The sequence below is a fragment of the Sceloporus undulatus genome, chromosome 1 (assembly GCF_019175285.1).
Source record: "Sceloporus undulatus isolate JIND9_A2432 ecotype Alabama chromosome 1, SceUnd_v1.1, whole genome shotgun sequence".
In the NCBI taxonomy this organism is placed as follows: Eukaryota; Metazoa; Chordata; class Lepidosauria; order Squamata; family Phrynosomatidae; genus Sceloporus; species Sceloporus undulatus.
This window is the reverse complement of record NC_056522.1, coordinates 174,452,985-174,473,071: the sequence shown is the minus strand read 5'-3', so window position 1 is coordinate 174,473,071 and position 20,087 is coordinate 174,452,985. Positions and strand designations below refer to the sequence as shown.

General features: G+C 39.3%; 1 long non-coding RNA gene across 1 annotated transcript in view; it reads right to left on the bottom strand.

Moving 5' to 3' along the window:
• Positions 1-12,322, bottom strand: part of LOC121931136 — a 29,435-nt gene extending 17,113 nt beyond the window's left edge. Inside the window, exon 1 of the long non-coding RNA XR_006104079.1 lies at positions 12,237-12,322. This is a non-coding gene — a long non-coding RNA (uncharacterized LOC121931136). The remainder of the gene's footprint in view (positions 1-12,236) is intronic.
• Between the last annotated feature and the right edge of the window lie 7,765 nt (positions 12,323-20,087).

The following is a 20,087-nucleotide window of genomic DNA, read 5'->3' as shown; positions in this document are numbered from 1 at the left end:
TTCAGGAGTGTGACCTTCCATCCACATGGGGGACGCCATCTTGACGTAAGCGATATGCGATGTCGCTGCATGTCACTTACATCATGAGTGCACCAATGGTGCACTCATGACATGTGTGAGCCATCCTAAAAAGAACCCAGTTTTTCTAGGTTCATTTTGGGGCAAAGGGACGCTGGGCAATTTGGCTGCTGTGGCATCCCTTTGCAGGCAAACAGGCCGCCTTCAGCCCACCTGTTTGGGGCAGTTTGTACCGGGCCAACGTAGACAAATTGGGAGTGTCAGCATGGTGTAATGGTTTGAGCATTGGACTATAACACTGGAGACAAGGTCATGGGCACCCACTGAGTGACTTGGGGTGAGTCACACATTTTCAGCCCCAGAAAAAACCACGATAGATTTGCTTAAGGGTTGCTGTAGTCAGAAACAGACAGTGGGTTCAGAGAAGGGTAAATGATAAAGAGGGATGGAGAACAAAACATACAGTGGAAAGTTGAGGAAGTTGGGCATGCTCAGCCTGTTGAAGACCGAGGGGTGACATTATGGCACTCTTTAAATATCTCAAGCACTGTCACAGAGAGGGGGTGGAGTTTTCTTCACATCTGTCCCAGAGTGTATGACCAGCTCTAACATTTTTAAGTTACAAGAGGGTAGATGTCAACTGAACATTAGAAGGAACCTCTTGATAGTAAAAGTGATCTAACAATGGAATCAATTACCTTGAAAAGTGGAGGTCACTTTCTATGGGCATCTTTTAGAAGACGCTAGTCAGCTACCTGCTAGAGATTCTCTAGCTGAATTTCCTTCTTTGACTAGGGGCCTGAAGTTGGTGGACTATGGGGCCCTTTCCAACTCGATGATTTATGTTGCTGAAGTAAAAGACAAGAAAACATATTCAGCCAGACCTATCAGCTAATATTTTTATATTGGCAATAATTTGCTAGATGGTGTAAACAAGAGAAGAAAACAAACTGGCCTCTATCCAGCACAAATATAGTTGTTACTGTTGTTTTTATCATGTGGCAACCCTAACATCATTTTCTTGGTTAGATTTGTTCAGAGAAATTTTGCCTTTGCCTTCCCCTAAAGCTGAGAGTGTGTGAGTTGCCCAACATCATCCTGTGGTTTTCCATGGTTGAGTGGAAATTTGAATCTCTAGATTCCTTGCATAGAAATTCTAAAAAACTTCATAGCTCATCAATTTCCCCTCCAAATACAACAAGAATCACTAGAGGCATAATTTGACTTCAAGTTAAGTTTGCAGCAACATCTTCCATCACTGTTTGTTTTGCAGGACATCCAAATGTGCTAAGAATAAACAGAAAGATTCTAGGACAGGAATTGCTATTGATTATAAAAATATCCCAAGGGAGTGCCATTGTGAATCAACACTGTGAGCATATACATTGGCTTTATGTTCATGAGAGTTAATTGCGTACAACATGAGATAAAACTCCATCCAAAAATATAGAAGATAAACATCTGTTTCTAAAGTATTACAGAGGTTTCCTGTCTTTGGTATTAAGTTTCATTTTAACAGACCAATTCAAGAAATACTGCTGCCAAAGAAAACTGACCAAGGATGATATGAACCTCCTAAGGATTTACAGAAAATAGCTTCAAATTGGCCAAACAGAGGAATTAAGTTAATGTTCATTGTGATATGTCAGTTACATTAATTTTTTGGAAAATATTTTAATGGACCCTGTTCAGCAGAACTTTATTTTTTTAAAAAAAATAATGCATTTCAAGTAATAAATGTAATAAATACATGTAATAAGTAATAAACACTCCCTTTAATGTTATCCTGAAAGAAACATTACTCACATTTTACACATTGAAGGAATGCCTCTTCAAAAATAATACCTGATAAAATGTGGATATATCATCTAAGAAGAAAGGTGTTCTATTGTTTGTTTGCTTGTTTGCTTGTTTTAGGAATACTGTTTTGAAAAGAAAAAAAGCCAACTGAAGATTTTTTAGAAGACTGGAAATAGTTTATGCACTTTTTGAGCAATAAGCACAGCGTAATCGATTTGTAATGCTAGAGTAATACATTTATTTCTAATTATAGTTTCAATTGTGGGAGTTAAAGCCCTGTTATTTTTTTTATGTGTTTTTATATGTATTTTTTATTCTTCCTCTCTCTGTTTTTTAAATTTATCTTTTTTCTTTTTGAATGTATTCTTTAAATGCATATTATCTTGGTTTGATTGAAAATTAGATTGCCAGTGTTAAATGAATAAACCCCAATATATATTAAATGAAATTATATATATAATGTACAAATGAAATAACCGAGTAACACTGAATCATGTTGGAAATGCTCTCAAGGGTCATTCAGGCCAACCCCATTCTGCCACACAGGAATCAATGCATCCACCACAGATGGCCATCCAGCCTCTGTTTAAAAACCTCCAAAGAAGGAGATCTCCAAAGGGGTTTGTTTCACTGTTGAACAGCTATTACTGTCAGGAAGTTCTTCCTAATGTTGAGGTGGAATCTCTTTTTCTGTAGCTTGCATCGATTGTTCCAGCTCCTAGTCTCTGGACTCGCTCCAGTTTGTCAACACCCTTTTTGAGTTGTGGTGCCCAGAACTGGACACAGTATTCTAGGTGAGACCTGACCAAGGCAGAATAGGCTGGCACTATTACTTCCCTTGATCTAGACTAGTGATTCCCAAACTAGAGAGAATACTCTACTAGGCATTTGTAGCTCCTCCAGTGCAGCTCTATGGTCAGTGTCTGTTGGATGTTGACCATAGAGTTGCACTGGAGGACCTAGAGATTCCTAGAGAGCTGTCCTCTCAGGTAAAAACATGGTGTTTTTGTTATTTGCGTTTCTGCCCCTAACCCTAGTGAATATGGAGGGACAAGTGTAATATGAAAATGATAATAAAAACAGCCAGCTAATGATGATGGAAAATCATTGAGGTGAAACACATGGTCAAAGGAAAGCAGCTTCCAGCCACTTTGGAGGAGTGGCATTTAGAATTCCAAAGCAGCTGGAAGCTGTGCCGAAACAGCACTCAGGTCCTTAGAAGCAGAACAAAATGGAACTGGGATAATCCAGCCCCTGGTGGCACAGATCAGTCTCAGTCCATAGAGTCTGTTTCTCCCTCTGCAGCTTCGTGAGCCTGCTCTGGGACTGCTGTGCAACGTTTAGTTAAAGTTGACCATAGAGTTGCACTGGAAGACCTAGATATTCCTAGATATTAATAAAATCCTTGAATAATCAAATCTGCAAATATCAAAGCTGCAAATATGGAACTTTGAAAACACTGTGAAGTCGAAGGCTTTCATGGCCAACATCCATAGTTTTTTGTGGGTTTTTCGGGCTATGTGGCCATGTTCTAGAAGAGTTTCTTCTTGATGTTTCGCCAGCATCTGTGGCTGGCATCTTCAGAGAATGCTTGCCTGGAAAGGAGTTGGGTATGTGTATACTGTGTGGACCTGGGAAGGCAGGAATGATTTGCGTGTGTGCTGTTCCATTGCTAATGGCAGGCCACAGGGTGGGAGGGTATGCAAAAGAGGATTAGTGTCTGCTTGATTAGTGTTCATTGTCTGATGGGAAATTACTGAGTTTCAGGGTAGCCTCAGTGTTCTTGATGGTCTCTGACTAATCGGATATGCAGCCAAACATCTAAACTCCACTGTAAACTCAGTCACCAACCTGCTCCCCTGCTGCAGCTGTTGGATAGAATCATAGAATCATAGAAACATAGAGTTGGAAGAGACATCAAAAGCCATCCAGTCCAACCCCCCTGCCATGCAGGAAACACAATCAAAGCATCCCCGATAGATGGCCACCTGGCCTCTGTTTAAAAACCTCCAAATAAGGAGACTCCACCACACTTCAAGGCAGCGTATTCCACTGTTGAATAGATTCAAACTACCATCATCTGAATCTGTCAAATAGATCCAAACTACAAACTAGATTGAAATGTCCTCACAGTAAGAACTGTTTGACAGTGGAAAATGCTGCCTTGGAGAGTGGTGGACTCTCCTTCTTTGGAAGTTTTCTTTGGATGGCCATCTGTCACAATCAAAGCACCACCTGACATATGGCCATCCAGCCTGTTTAAAAACCTACAAAGAAGAAGACTCCTCCACACTCCAAGGGAGTGGGTTCCACTGTCAAACAACTTTTATTATCAGGAGGTTCTTCCTAATGTTGAGATGGAATCTCTTTTTCTGTAGTTTGAATCCATTGCTCTGAGTCCTATTCTCTATCGCAGCAGAAAACAAGCTTGCACCATCCTCAACATGACATCCCTTCAAATATTTAAATAGGGCTATCATATTACCTCTTAATTTACTCTTCTCCAGGCTAAATACACCCAATGCCATTAGTATCCCCCTACAAGGTATGGTTCCAGATCCTTCACCATTTTGGTTGCCCTCTTCTGAACATGCTCTCTAAGGACAAACACCTCTGCTTTTGTTGTTGTTCCTTGTCATTACTGATAAGGGAGAGGGCTTTGAATTAAGTCAGTAGCTCCAAACTCACAGAATGATTCCTGGTCCTTTCAAGGGAGAGAGCTTCAAACTGATTCAGTAGCATCAAACTCAAGTAATGACCCCTTTGAAGAATGGTTGGAAACATCAGTTGGACAAAGAGCTGCAGCCAGATTGTTAATTGTGACTGGCTACAAGGAACACACAATTCCAGTGTTGCAACAGTTCCACTGGCTGCCTGCCTGTTTCTGGGAATAACTCAAAGTGCTAATTATGAAATATAAATGTTGTATAAGGCTTAGGTCATGGATATTTAACAAACTGTATCTCCTCTTACAAGCCTGCTCCCATAATCAGAAAAGGCTTTTCTTTCAGTCCCATCACCACCACAGTATGCATGGTGAGGGCAGAGGGAAGGGTCTTTTCAGAGCTTCTCCAAGGTTTTGCAACTCCATTTTTAGGGATACTAGAATGCCCCCTCCCTGCTGTCATTCCATCAGAAAATAAAGAGGCCAATAAAGAGGTGATAAACGGCAGCATTGGGGCGGAGTGGGGCCGTGGTGACCATACACCATGAGCCCTGACTCTACCCCATGCCAGCATGATGCCACGTGCCCAATTGTCAGAGTTCTGGTGCCCCAATCAGTGTGAATCAACTCTTAAACCTGAACTGATATTAGGCTTAAAACTAATGTAGTTTCCTCCAGTAGTCAATTTTTTTTCTGCTGTGGCTCTCTGATTCCATTCCACCCCACCTTCTTCCCTCTATTGACAGATGCACACATACATACATGCGTATGCATGCCCACATGCACACACATGGTTCAACTAATTCAAGGATCGTAGCATAATTCAGGCTTAAAAAAAAAACAATTTCCCTCCAGGTGTCCAACCATCTAAATCTTTATTCCAATATCCATCTCTATTTCTCTTTAAAAAAAAACAATGAATTGAAATAAGTCAAGTCACGACAAGAATTGGAAGAGAAATCCCAAATCTTAGAAGAAAAATCAGCATTAATAGTACAACAGCAGGAATCTCAATTGGATCTGAAAACTCTGGATGAATTAAAGCAAAGGGAAAACTTATTGAAGATAAGAGGATTAAAAGAAATGAAACATGAAAATCTTTATGAATATCTTGTGCCAGCATTAGCAGAATATATGGAAATTCCCTATCAAAACTTCATTAAAGAGGTAAATAAAACCTTCAGAATCAACTCTCAGATTGCAAAAGAGAAGAGCCTGCCTAGAGACGTTGTGATTTCTTTTGTGAGAAAAAAGATAAGGGACGAACTATTATTTTTAAGTTATGAAAGCCCTATGGTAATAGAAGACTTTGAGATAAAAAATTTCAAGGACATCCCTAAAAGAATACTCTAAAAAAGAGGGAACTATAAATTTATAACATCAAATCTTAATAAATATAAAATTCTCTACAAATGGGAAAAACTGGAAGGAATTTCAATGAAATGGAACCAGAAATGGTTCAGACTGAACATGGTACAAAAAGCCAAGGATTTGGGGCCAAAGCATGTTAAAAATATAGAGAATGGTGTTGGATAAGCTAGAACCAGAAAAGGAGATGGAGAATGGAAATAAAAAAGACCTTAGAAATTGAATCCTCAGAAGAATCACAGCTAAGTGAAACTGAGGGAAAAGGACAGGATGACATCTCTAATGGAGAAGAGGAAGCTAAAGAGGATGATCAAGATGATCCATTAGAAGAGGAAGAGCTATTCGACTCGGGGGAAAAAGGTAACTATGGCGTGTTACAGATCGCCCAAAACGGGCGGTCTCTCGCCGCTGCCGGTTGCTGCATCCAGGAACCAAAGGGTCCAAACCGCGCAGTTCCCGGGCACAGAAAGAAAGAAGTGCTGAAATGGCGCTTCTTTCTACGGCCGCGTACTCGCGGCGTCACTTCCACTGTGCGACGTCCGGACGCTACGCCCCTTCGGCGCACCTATAAAAACCTTAAAAGGGGGGAATAATATTAATAAGAAAGGAAAAAAGAACAGAAGGAAGACCAGTAAAGTTTAATAGAAAGTAAAACCCCTTTGAAGGTAAAATTTAGATATGGACATTCTATCTTGGAACATAAAGGGAGCAAATGCTCTGATAAAAAGAAAGAAGATCTTCCACTATTTAGGGAAACTCAAAAAAGATGTCATATGTTTACAGGAGACCCACAAAAGATATAAGATTATTAAAGAATAAAAAGCTAGGCAATGAATTTGTTTCATCTTCTACAAAAAAGAAAAAAGGGATAGTGATGTATGTAAAACAGGCATTTCCTGCTAAAGAAATCTTGAATGACAAAAATGGTCATTATATTGGGGTAAAAGTAATGATACAAGGCCAAAAATATTATTTGTAGGAATATATGGACCACAAGAGAAAAGAGAGAACTTTTTTCAATCAATACATAATTTGATGACTAATCTAGACTATACAGAAATAATAATAATGGGGGATTGGAATGCAGTAATTAACCCGAAACTGGTCAGATCTGATTGCAAAAGAAGAAAAAAGAATCAAGGGAAACTCCCCACATCCTTTTTTAAGTTAATGGAAAGCCAAAAATTAATAGCCATAAGAAGACACGTCTATGGCGAAGCAAAAAATTACACATTTTTTTCTAACAGTCATAAAACCTTCTCGGGATTTGATCTTTTTTTACTTACTAAAACATTGACTGTGCAAATTTTGAAGATGGACATTTTACCAAAACTTCTGTCAGACCATAATCCCATATCTTTGAAAGTTAAAAAACCCAAACCCACATTTCATTGGACTTTGAACGAAAAACATTTATAACTTCCTAAGAACGTAGAGAAAGCGAAGAGAGCTCTTAAGTGGTACTTTAGAGAAAATGTGGGAAAAGAAACAGATGACATTATAACTTGGGAAGCTTTGAAAGCGATGATGAGGTGTTTCTTTATAAAACAAAACGTGGAATACAAGAAAGGACGAGAGGAAAAGACATCGACAATAATGGAGGAGCTAAGAAAAAAGAAAGAGGAACTTCAAAATAACTCTTCAAATGTAAAGATAAACAATGAGATCAAATGTCTACAAAAGTAACTCTCAATTCTTCTAACTGAAGAGATGGAGAAAAAGCTGAAATATCTTAAATTAAATAATTTTCAATATTCCAATAAACCCGGGAAATGATTAGCTTATATGCTTAGGGAAAAAAAGGAAAAAAGACTATAATGAAAATTCAAGATGGTAAGCTTACTGTTACAGAACAAAACAAAATAAATAAAATCTTTCATAAATTTTATGAAAAATTATACAACCAGAAAAAAGAAGATATTTAAAAGGTAAATAGTTATGCAAAAAACACGGATCTTCCTAAAATAACCTCAGAACAAAAAGCTTTTCTGAATCAACCAATCTCTTCAACAGAAGTCTTGACTGTATCAAGAGTAAGTAATAAGTCTGGGAGTGCTCCTGGTCCAGACGGATTTCCATCATTATATTACAAGATATTTCAATTGGAACTAATTGGACCTTTAAAAGATATGATGAACAGCTTAAAAGAAGATAGCTTCTCTTAAACTTAGAAAGAAGAAGTAATCTCATTGATCCCCAAAGAAGAAAGAGATCCACCACAAGTCAAGAACTATAGGCCAATCTCTTTGTTAAACAATGACTACAAATTATTTGCAAGCATCATAGCTGAGAAAATTAAAAAAGTAATACCATCTCTGATACACAGAGATCAAAGAGGATTTCTCCCTAAAAGATGCATTAAAGATAACATTAGGCAGTTTATAGATTTGATTGATTACCGTGAAGTACATATTGATAAGAAAATTGCTGCTTTTTTTTTACATTGAGAAGGCCTTTGATAATGTCTCTTGGAAATTGTTATTTTGTGTTATGGAAAAATTAGAATTGGGGGACAGACTTGTACATTGGGTTAAAGCTATCTATGAAAAACAATATGCCAGATTAAATGTCAATGCTGAGAGAACTGAAATGATAAACATATGTAAAGGCACCAGACAGGGATACCCTCTGTCACCCTTGCTTTTTGTATTAGTTATGGAAGTTCTACTTCAAAATATAAGAAATAACCCTAAGACAAAAGGTATACAAATTAAAGGAAGTGAACATAAAACGAGAGCATTTGCAGATGACCTGATGGTGACTGTTAGTGATCCAACTAATGATTCCCAAGAACTAATAAAGGAATTTAAAGTCTTTGAATCAATCTCGGGGTTGAAAATAAATAAAGACAAAACAGCAATAATAACCAAGAACATGACTATAGCTGAAACTAAAGAGTTAGAATTAGCTACAGGATTTAATTTAAATAAAAAAGTTAAATATTTGGGCATTTGGGTTTCAAATAAAAATTCTGAATTATTTGTTAATAATTATGATAAATTGTGGCAAAAAGATTTGGAAAACTGGAAAAACTTGAATCTTTCTCTCTTGGGAAGAACTGCTGTGTTAAAAATGAAGATACTACCAAAATTCCTTTTTTTTATTTCAATCAATCCCAGTTATTAGAAATGAAATGCCATTTAAAGAATGGCAAAAAGGACTCTCAAAATTTATTTGGAAGGGGGAAAAAGCGAGAATAAAAATGAAACATCTCCAGGATGCAAAAGAGAGAAGAGGGCTTGCCATGCCAAATCTAAGATTATATTTTGAAGCTGCTTGTTTATCATGGATAAAAGATTGGATGACTTTAAAAGACGAGGACTTGTTGAATTTGGAAAGCGTGGATTTAAGATTTGGCTGGCACACCTACCTCTTTTATGATAAGGATAAAGTGAATCGAGACTTTAATAATCATTTTGGGAGATATTTCTTATTTAAGGTTTGGGAAAAGTACAAAAAAATGAATATGTATGAGGATTCCCCTTTGGGCATCCACTCATGAAGCTTTTTTTCAGATATAATTCCAAAGAAGAGACAAATTAGATCTTATATAAGGAATTGATCCAGATAGTTACAACCGATTATGAGATTAAAACATGAGTCTTATTGATCACGGATATGATATGTCATGGTTCTTTTATAGACAATTAAGAAAGCGTTTTCTTATGGATAAAAGACAATATGGCATTGGAAGAACAGAATCAGACCTAGAACAGGAATTAATCTCAAACAAAGTTTCCATATTAGCAAGACTTTTTAAATGTATTCTTATTTGGAAGAGGAAGCTGTCAAAGAAAATATGATCAAATGGTCTCAGAATTTTGGTTTTACTATTGAGTTAGATCAGTGGAAATATACCCTGGAAAAAGAGGCTGAAATATACTAGCAGTCAAAATATTAAGGAAAATTATTATAAGATCTTTTTTCGTTGGTATTTAACTCCTGAAAAACTTAGCAAAATGTATAGTAATTGTAGTAATTTATGTTGGAAATGCGAGAAAGAGCAAGGATCTATTTACCATATGTGGTGGACTTGTGGGAAAGCAACACTATTCTCAAACTTTAGGTTCTTCTTTTCTTTCTTGCGTGTTTCACATAGTCTGTTTCAGTTTTATAATACTGGATTTAAGGTTGAGCCTAAATAACAGTTTGGTACTTGAAGAGTTGAGACTGGACTCTAGGAGAACTAGATACAGAAGAAAGATCAGATCCAGGGAAGAAACTGATGACAAGACCCAAGAGTCACAACAACCTTACAGAAATGAGCTGGTGGCAGTTACTAGCTTTTCAAGTTTCGCTACTGATTCCTAGACACACCAGTCTTTATTGGTCTGAGCAGGAAAAAACTCCTTGGCTGCCAGTCCTATTCAAAATGGATTGTTTATCACTTAAAACATGATGAAATAGAAAAGAGGCTAAAATTGAGCAAAGCCATGCATTTTGGCACCTGCCATTCATTGCAAAGGAAACCAGCAGCACCACCATGTCATGCAAGGGCAAACTCTAAGGTGTTAAAGAGGTGAGGGAACTAGCAAGAGATTGAGAACAAGACAGAACCAGACACAAGACTCTGGGCCTTTGCTTGTAAATGTTCAGAATGGTGGAAATTTGTTAATTGAGGCAATTGATTTTTGCTGGGAAGTGGCAGTAATGTCTAATTCATTAAAACCTAAATCAACTTCCTTTGAGCTAAATGGGGTCATTCCATTCATAACCTTTTAGTGAAGTATTAACAATTTGGAGGCATTTTGCTGCATATCTTAAAAAGTGCTACATTAACAGAAACAAGCCTGAAGAGAACAGAGCAGAAAAGTTGAAAATCCTCCCTCTACATTACATTCTACACTACTATGAAGAATAAAACAGTGAGAATTAATCTCTTTCTCTTACACACACACACACACACACACACACACACACACACACACACGAAATGCCTCCAGCCCCTGTCCTTCACTACTGAAGCATTTTAAGGTCTGTGTTTAATATTGCCAAGCCTACTTGAGTGATAAATGCAACTGTATAAAAATTACTTATTACAAGCTGTCATGTTGCCTCAGTCACATTGCAAGGCTAGAGGCACTGGTACATAAAGCTAGCATCGCCACCTTGACAGCGTCAGATTTAAAATAAAATGCTTTCAGTCATGAATACAAAACATAATTTACCTTTTCATAGTACTTCACTTCAGAACTCTCATGCTGCTACTGTCAAAACTTTACCTGAGCAATGCACTGCCAAATCAACTCATTCCAGATTGTCAGTTTACCTCACAGTGGCTTTCCATTGACTCACCTTACAAGGAAAGTTAAGCTGTTTGCTTTAATTGCCTCCCTTTTCAATTTTGTTTTCTTTTTATCCTCAGTTGTCTACTGAGACTAAAGCATTTAACTAGAGCAGAGAATTGCTCTTTCATGGTTTACTGCAACATCTTAGGTCTCCCCCCCAACCCTTGCATACTATTTTACACACACTTTCCTCCTCACTACCCAGGCAGTCTCCCCTGTCAGCTACTCCATCCTTCAGAACAACTGGCTGAGATCTGTGCTTGAAATCTGTACCATGGTAATCCAGAAGAGTTACTCTGCTCCTGCATTAATACTGTACCAGTGCTTAAACACAAAAGCTTACTGTAAGCTATGGATGTCAGTTAGATTGAAATTGGATGTGAAGGTTCCAAGGAGACTTGCTGGGTAACAACTGATTCATTGTGACTCTTTTTATAGTTGGTCATGATGCGTACAGTATGTGAAGTTCCCATCTGCGCTGGTGTCTGCCCACCAGCCACCCTGCCATGCTAGCAAAACTGGCTCCAGTGTTGATCACAATTGGAAAGGAACTGCAGATGCCTCCCTTTAGTCCAAATTCCTTTTGACAATGTTCACATCCAGTTAGGGCCCAAAGTGCTTGTACTTGTCAGTTGGGATAAAGAATGAAGAAAACAGTCCCATTTTCCCCCCAGAAAGGGAAACAGAATCGCCAAAGGAAATATTTTCTTGTCTCCTTTCCCTCCATATCCTGACATCTGTATCTCTCTCCCCCCACCTCAAATCCTCTCATCCCACCCTCAGTAGAAATATTTTCCCCAGAGATGTGATGGGTTTTCAGCTGGCATGCTAGGCTCTTATTTACAATTCTGTTTTGTTTGCTTGCTTCCTGATGGTAACAATCATCATCATCTGGAGGGCAGAACAGGTTACAGAAAAAAGGTACAACCTTGCTGCATACGTAAACAAACAAACAAACAAACCACAATCTGTTGATATCTATGCAATAACAGGACTCAGCAGTCCTATTCTCCTGCTGCTTCCTTGTCTTATTCATACAAATGAGCAACAACATTTTCACACATGAACATGAGCATCAGCATCATTTTCCTCCTTACCTGTGAGATGGATTTTTCTTGGTCTTTTCAGCAAGAGTGGTTACTTTGGCAAAAATTATTTTTGTGAGAATTGTGTAGGAGCCCAGTTGCACAAACATATGACATCTGCTGCCCTGTCACATGGACTCTTAAAAATTAGAGGCACTGGATGGGTTATTTGCATCTTTTGGGGGAGGGGAGAAGGTCTGTCATCCAGTCCTTCTGTGCTTACTATTTGTGTATGTGCTTTGTTCCAGAAAAGGGGAAAAAATCAGTAGTTTTGCATAGAGACATTTTTTCACAAATGCTGGAAACATTAGTTTAAAAGAAAACCACTTCTTTCTTGTTGGGACTAATTTCTTGTGTAAGATGGAAATTTCTCAGCAGGCTGTCTTGGCATCTGTCTCACTGAGAGTGAAAAGTTTTGCAAATGTTCTTTACCCTTCTACTCAGATGTAGCTACTGATGGTTTGTAGCTTCTGCAAAAGAGGGGCCCACCCCGCAGGGTTTCTGACATTAGACAAGGGACTCTTGCCCAGTGGGCAAGTCTCATTTTCTCAGCTTCAGAGGAAGGCAAAGGCAAACCCCCTCTGAGCAAATTTTGTCAAGAAAACCCTGTCAAGAAAAATCTGTGGTAAGTTCATCTTAGGGTTCCCATAAGTCAGAAAAATGTAAAGGCAACACAACAAAAAAGAAGAAAGATTTACCATACATTGTGTGCAGATAACATAAAAAGTATGGTAAAATAGCCATTAGGGACAAATGAGATGTGTTTATAAATGCTTCTTTGTATTTAATGTGAATATATATATATATATATATATATATATATATATATATATATATATATAGTAAATACCATTATCAAGGGGAGGGGGAAAATCAATTTCTGCAAGAATCATTTCAAGGAAGCAAAGGGTCCCATTCTTCTACCATGTCTGCTGTGATCCTGGTGATAATTAAACCTTTGGACTAATGTAGGGAGCCTGGCATTGGTGCCATGTCACAAGATAGGAATTTCTAAATGGAATTTACAAGGAAAATCAGGTTACAAATTGCTATCTCCTCTTCAGAAAGTGATAGGAATCCACAAGAAAAGTTAATAGAATCACAAAATTGGAAGAGACCACAAGGTCCATCCAGTCCAATCCCCTGCCATACAAGTACACACAGTCAATGCAGTCCTGACAGATGGCCATCCAAAGAAAACCTCCAAAGAAGGAGACTCCACCACTTTCCAAGGCAGCATATTCCAATGTGAATCACCCCTAACTGTAAGGAAGTTCTTCTCAATGTTTAGGTGGAATCTCCTTTCCTGTATTTTGATTCTATTCAATAGTGGAATATACTGCCTAAGAGTGTAGTGGAGTCTCCTTCTTTGGATGTTTTTAAACAGAGGCTGGATGGCCATTTGTCAGGAGTCCTTTGATTGTAAGTTTCTGTAACACAGGGGGCTGGATTTGATGGTCCATTAGGTCTCTTTCAGATCTATGATTCTATTATTCTATTGCTCTATGTCCTAGACTGTGGAGTAGGAGAAAACAAGCTTACTCCAGCTTCAATATGACATCCCTTCAAAATGGCTTCTTAACCTTCTCTTCTCCAAGTTAAACATGCCCAGCTATCTGAGCTGCTCCTCACAGGGCATGATTTTCAGACCATTTATCATTTTGGTAGTCCTCCTCTGGACATGCTCCAGCTTGTCAATATCCTTCTTGAATTGTGGTTCCCAGTACTGGACACGCATTCCAGGTGATTAAAAAAGAATAGAATGGTACTATTATTTCTCTTGATCTAGATACTATACTTATGTGGCTTTCAGCATATGCTGAAAGCCATGCTGAAAGAAGGCTTGGAGCACCCCAGAAGGGGTAATGGTACGCGTGCTGTGCCACAGGCAGAAGCCCCATTCTTTTGAGTGGGGCTCAAGAATACCCAGAATTTCCCTTATGCAGATCCCCCACATAAGGGAAGGGCCCATTGTACTCCTATTGTTGCAACCTAAAATTGTATTGGCTTTTCTAGCTGCCACATCACACTGCTGACTCATGTTCAGTGTGATAAACAAGTGGAAGCCATACAATTAATGGTAAAAGTCCTGTAGAAGGACAGAGAGGTTAACCCATGAATATGAATGTTTGTGTGCACTTGTGTGTGTGTGTGTGTGTGTGAGGAGAGGGGAGTATAAGAGAGAAACTGTGGATAAGGGAACGCTGTATGTGAGGCTGCATTTAAGTGTGTGGAGAAGGGGAAGGCTAGCTCTGGCATTTCTCATTCTCATAATTCCTTAGTTCCTGCCTGACATAAAGTCACTGGCACACAGCCACATGTGAAACCCATGGGCGAAAAGGTTCTCTGCGCTTGCTTAAAGAGTTGCAAAATAAATGACCCAGTGCAAGATTTAAAAATACTGTTCCATGTCCTATTACAAATTCAGTACATTCCATTTCCACATATTCTAGGAAATTTTCCATTGGTAGATTTATTTGATTTGTTTGAAGTGTTATCCTTTTGATGGCTAAGCTCAGGAATTCCATTACATGTGGAAGGTGGGTGGTCAGTTTAAATTATTTTAGCTCATTTGAGGTAACTTAACCATAAGAATCTGAATAGGCTTTAATTAACGGCTTCTTTCTCTTCAGGCCACTAGTGAAAAGTTGATAATGCATGAAGGTGGATGGGGAGCTAAATTTGCACTTCTTTGAATGTTGAAAGAACAGTGGTAGCACCCAACTGAGCTTTTACAGAATCCCATTATTTTACAACTTGATAGAGACATCAGACCCACTTAATTCCCTAGAGGAAGAATCCCAGAGAGAAAAGTGGTGAAAGAAAGACTAGCCAGGTAAAAACACAGAGAGGGCACTTGCAGTGGAACTTGTGTGCATGCATGTCTATGTGCCTCCAAGTTGCCTGTTGATTTATTGCAGCCCCATAAATTCCACAGAGTTTTCTTAGGCAAGTAATAATTATCAGAAGTGGTTTTACCAGTACCATTCTCTGAACTATAGTCTACAGCACCTTGTATTCATCAGCAGTCTCCCATCCAAGTACTAACCAAGGCTGACGCTGACCCTGCTTAGCTTTCAAGATCAGATGGGATCTGGTGACTTTGGGGTATTTAGATAGCTTTGCAATGGGATGCTCTAGGGATGGCATTGGGATGGTCATAAATATTCATTTTTTTTCATTGAAAGGAAAAAATAATGATGATATTTAATAGGCAATGTACCTATTAGTTTTGTTATTTTTGTGTATTGCCTGGGTATTATAGTGTGTGATTGTTTAGAAAATTGGAAATACTGTAGCGCCAACCTACCAATTTTATTTATTACATTAATACTTACTCTTCTTCTGAGAAATCTGAGGCAGTATATGCAGCCCTTCCATTTCATCTTCACAACAATTGCATGTGTTAAGTTGAGAGATAGTGACTGGACCAAATTCATAAGGAGCTTTGAACCAAGGTGCTCACCAGTCAAAGAGGCTATCTCAATATTTGGCAACCTGAATATTCTCAATATGTGAGGAAGGGATCCCACAGTTGGTCACAGCAACAATCACCAGCCATACGCAATGGCAACCTCCCACATAGGTGATTGTACCAACAGAACTGTATAATGTTTTTAGATTTTTGGATCTCATCATTAGGCAAGATGCGGTATTGCACAGAACAGGAAGCTGTCTGCATGTTTAGAATCTTAAGATGAAATAGTTTGCAGACATTCAAATGAGGCTTTGCCATAGTGGTTTACCTATGGGGGGAGCGAAAACATGGCCCCTCCCAAATAAGAATTCTATTAGTGATGTGAGTGAGGCTCTTCCAGTTGCAGCGCCAAGGTGCTAGGAGGTGAAAAGCTTAGCTCGGTCTCCGATCGACCACTATGGAACCCGTTTACTGTCCCAACTCACTATCTGTTGGAGGTACAGAGGGTATCCAAGCCGGACAAGGCTTGGTTCGAGGGCCCGTTGGGGGTTCGAGAGTCCTTCCCTAGCTCCTTCTGCCTCAACAAGAGAAGGGGGAGAGAGAGGACTCAGCGAGAGCCGAAGAACAGCCGACGCAGTGACTTTGATGTCTGTTTAGACACCAGTCTCGGTAGCAACTTTTTCAACTGTTTGTATCCCTGGTGGCGACCCAGACTGGGATTATTGTTTGTTTACGAGGAGCAGTGGACTTGAGAAGAGCTTGACAAAGCACCAAATGAAACTCGGTCTTCAAGACAAGGGGGATTTGGGAAGAACAAGTGGTGAGACATTTGGATATTGAAAAGGATACAAACTAACACTGTAGACTGAGGGAGGGGCTGAGTACAAGTTCAAAGCATACTTTCATAGACTTGGCCTATTTGGCTGGAAACTGAACTGTGGTTTTTGAAAATAGGGGAAATCTATGGGGGGAAAAGAAGAGGATGTGGAAAGATTTTATTTTTGCTACTCTTTTCTTTTTACATGGCTGAAAAGATTGCCTACAGGTGTAAAAGAAATCAGGTGAAGCTCAATTAGACTGGGGAGTAGCCCTTGTACACCTGACAGTAGCAGAAGCTGTACTACTATCTTCACAACTGAGTCTTGTATATTGTTTGCCCATTCTAAATGGAAACAAGGAACACCAGAAACAGGAAGGTTAACAAGAACTGGACTCAGCAAAGCCAACAAGGCCAGAGAAGGGGATCATCAGACTGTATGAATAAACAATCTGATATAAACACAATCATTTTAGAAGAGCTCCGGGAATTTAAGAAAAACTTTAAGTTGGAAATACGGGAAGAACAAAAAAGGCAGGCCGAGGAGGAGGAGGCTGGGCACGCGTCCCAGCCCCCTTCCCTTCGGCCCTTTCCTCCATGCAGAAGGGCTCCATGGAGCCCTTTCGCGCCGAGGAAAAGGAAGCTGGGAGGAGGAGCCAGACGTGTGCACTGTCTCCTCCTCCCAGGTGCCATTTTCTGGCTTCCGAAAGGCCCGAAAATGGGAGGAGGTGGAAGGGGCACGCGCCCGTTCCGCCTTCTCCCTCACCCCCTGTGTCTGGCGAAATGGCAACGCATGCCACCCGTGGCATGCATGCAACGGGTTCGCCATCACGGCTATAGACTCTCAGTTAAAAATGAGAAGAAATTTGGACTCAAGAATAATTAAGAAAATTTCTAGGGAACAAAAAGAGATGTTAAATGCTAAGATAATTAAACAAGAAATAATTGCATCAATATCCAAATTGAGAGAGGGGAAATCCCCAGGAGTGGACAGTATTACTGCTGCCCATTATAAAAAAAAATCATTCAGAACTACGTACTTGACCCTCTGTATATTGTTTAACTCCATAAACTCAGAAGGGGTTCCCCAATCATGAGAACTGGCCAGTATTACATTAATACCCTATGAGGGGAAGGATAGTTTGTTGTTGACTGATAACAGACCAATAAGCTTACTTAACTCTGATTATAACATATATACGCAAATACTGGCAAATAGACTGAAGGAGATCTTAAATTCAATAATTGGAAAGGAGAAAAACGGATATTTACCAGGCAGACAAATTAGGAACATTAGAACAATACTTAACTGCTTATAATACTACCTGGTAAAAAATGAGGAAAAATGTGCTCTAATTGCTATAGATATGGAGAAAGCTTTTGATAGTGTAAGATGGGATTTTCTAATAGAAGTGTTAAAAAGAATGGAAATGGGAGATAACTTTATAAATTCCATAATGCAGATATACAATCATCAAAGAGCTTACTTAACCACAAACAAAGGAAGGTCCCAGAAATTCATTATAGACAAGGGCACAAGACAAGGGTGTCCTATTTCTCCTCTCTTATTTATAACTGTAATCAAAAATTTTATCTCTTCTATTAATAACACTCCAAAGATAAAGGGGATTAAGATGAAAGGACAAGAAATTAAGATAAGAGTCTTTGCTGATGATGTGGCAATAGTTTTGGAGGTTCCAAATCAAGGCATAGAAACCCTGTTACAGACTTGAAGATACAATCAGCCCTCGCCTTATGCGGGGATCTGTTCTGGATCCCTCCACGTAAGGCGAATTCTGCCTATGCTCAAGCCTCATTGGAAACAATGGGGCTTGTGCACGGGGCGCAACAGGCACGTGCACCCATTCAATTGAATGGGACGCACCACCCTATTCAATTGAATGGGACGTGCCGCCCCTTCTGCCCCCGCACGCCCCCCGGCTTGAGCACGTAAGCTCAAGTCCGCGTAAAGCGTGCCCGCATATGACGCGGGCGCGCTGTATTTAAGTAGAGTGTTGATGTTAACCTGACCTGTCTGGTTTAACCACTATCATAACTTGGGTGACCAGAAGTTGATAAAGGTGCAAGAAGCAAGAATTGAGGTAGGGTGGGGGAACCATGCTCAGCTTTCTTTTCTTACCCGCCCTTCCCCCCTTTTTTGTACAATCTTGAATTATGAAATGATCTGCTGCTCTCAAAACTTTATACTCTTTGTGACCTTTGAGTTGGCCTAATAAATGTATGATACTCAGGCCCGGTACATACTGCCAGAAAGTGGCAGTCTGGGGCTGATTTTAGGGCTCAGGGGTGAAGAGGGTCAAAACAAAAAAACAGAAAACAGCTTCATTTATATACCACTTCATACTGAACTAACAGTGTCTAAGCGGTTTACAACTGTAAGCTAATTGTCCCCAACAATCTGGGTACTTATTTTACCGCCCTCGGAAGGATGCAAGCCTGAGTCGAGCTTGAGCCCTTTTGCTGGTCTTGAACTCGCAACCTTATGGTTTTGAGTAAGTGGCTGCAGTACAGGCATTTAACCACTGCGCCATCATGCTCCTGAGACCTACCATGCACCACTTGCACCATCATGGGTTGGCCCCATCCACATGCAGGTGCAGCGTAGCGTCCAAACCTCACCGTGCCATGCCTGAGTCATTGGTGCACTCAGCACACGGACTAAAAAGTCCTGATGGAGGCCGCAGCGTTTGGATGCTGCATCCTCTGTATGGGGCAGAAAGAGGAGGCTTCTCGGCACTCCTTTCTGCCTGCCTGTATCGGGCCTCAGATGAATTTATGAACTTAAATGGAATGTGTTCTATTGGAAACAATTCTGACACTGGGAAAGTCACTGAAACATTTGCTAAAGATTAAAAAAATAATTCTCTTAGGTAATGATACCTGCATTTTATAATAGTGCAGTTCAAAGCAGCACTATAAAACCCTATCATTTTCATGCTTTTCATGTTGATCTGGACTTTAAGGCTCGATAAAAAGCATAAAGCAGAATTGTTTTCATATAGAATATCTGGTAGTATTTCACAAAGGATCACTGATAAAAAGCAACTTCCATCTCTAAATATAGCCATTTAGGCTTCTATCTTTTGAAATCTTATTATTGTTAATGCTTCACAATCATCCAGTCTTCTTCTTAGGTCAAAATGTTTACATGGCTAATAGCTTCGTAAACGTTTATTTCCTACTTATTCAAAATGTAGAATCAACAAAATAGAACACCTTTAATGTGATGCAGAATTCATTGTGATTTTATGGATCATATCACAAGAGAGAATTTTCAAATCTGAAGACTAGCAGACTTCCATCTACAACATATTAAAAGTAATCCTATAATAGTAACAATTCTCCTGTACGCTTTGTGACACAATGACTGTTCAGATTTTGATAAATATTGGACGTATATAGATGTGTGTGTGTGTGTGTGTGTGTGTGTGTGTGTGTGTGTGTGTGTGTGTGTATGCACATCTGGAGACCAAACAGCAATCCTTGCAGTGACAACCCTTGGATTCTCCACAGCCAACGAAATTTAGGACTCAAAGGTCAGCAGGAGATGCTTTTATATGTTTTAAAAACATTTTGAGTTATAGGTTAAATGGGGTGGCCACAACTT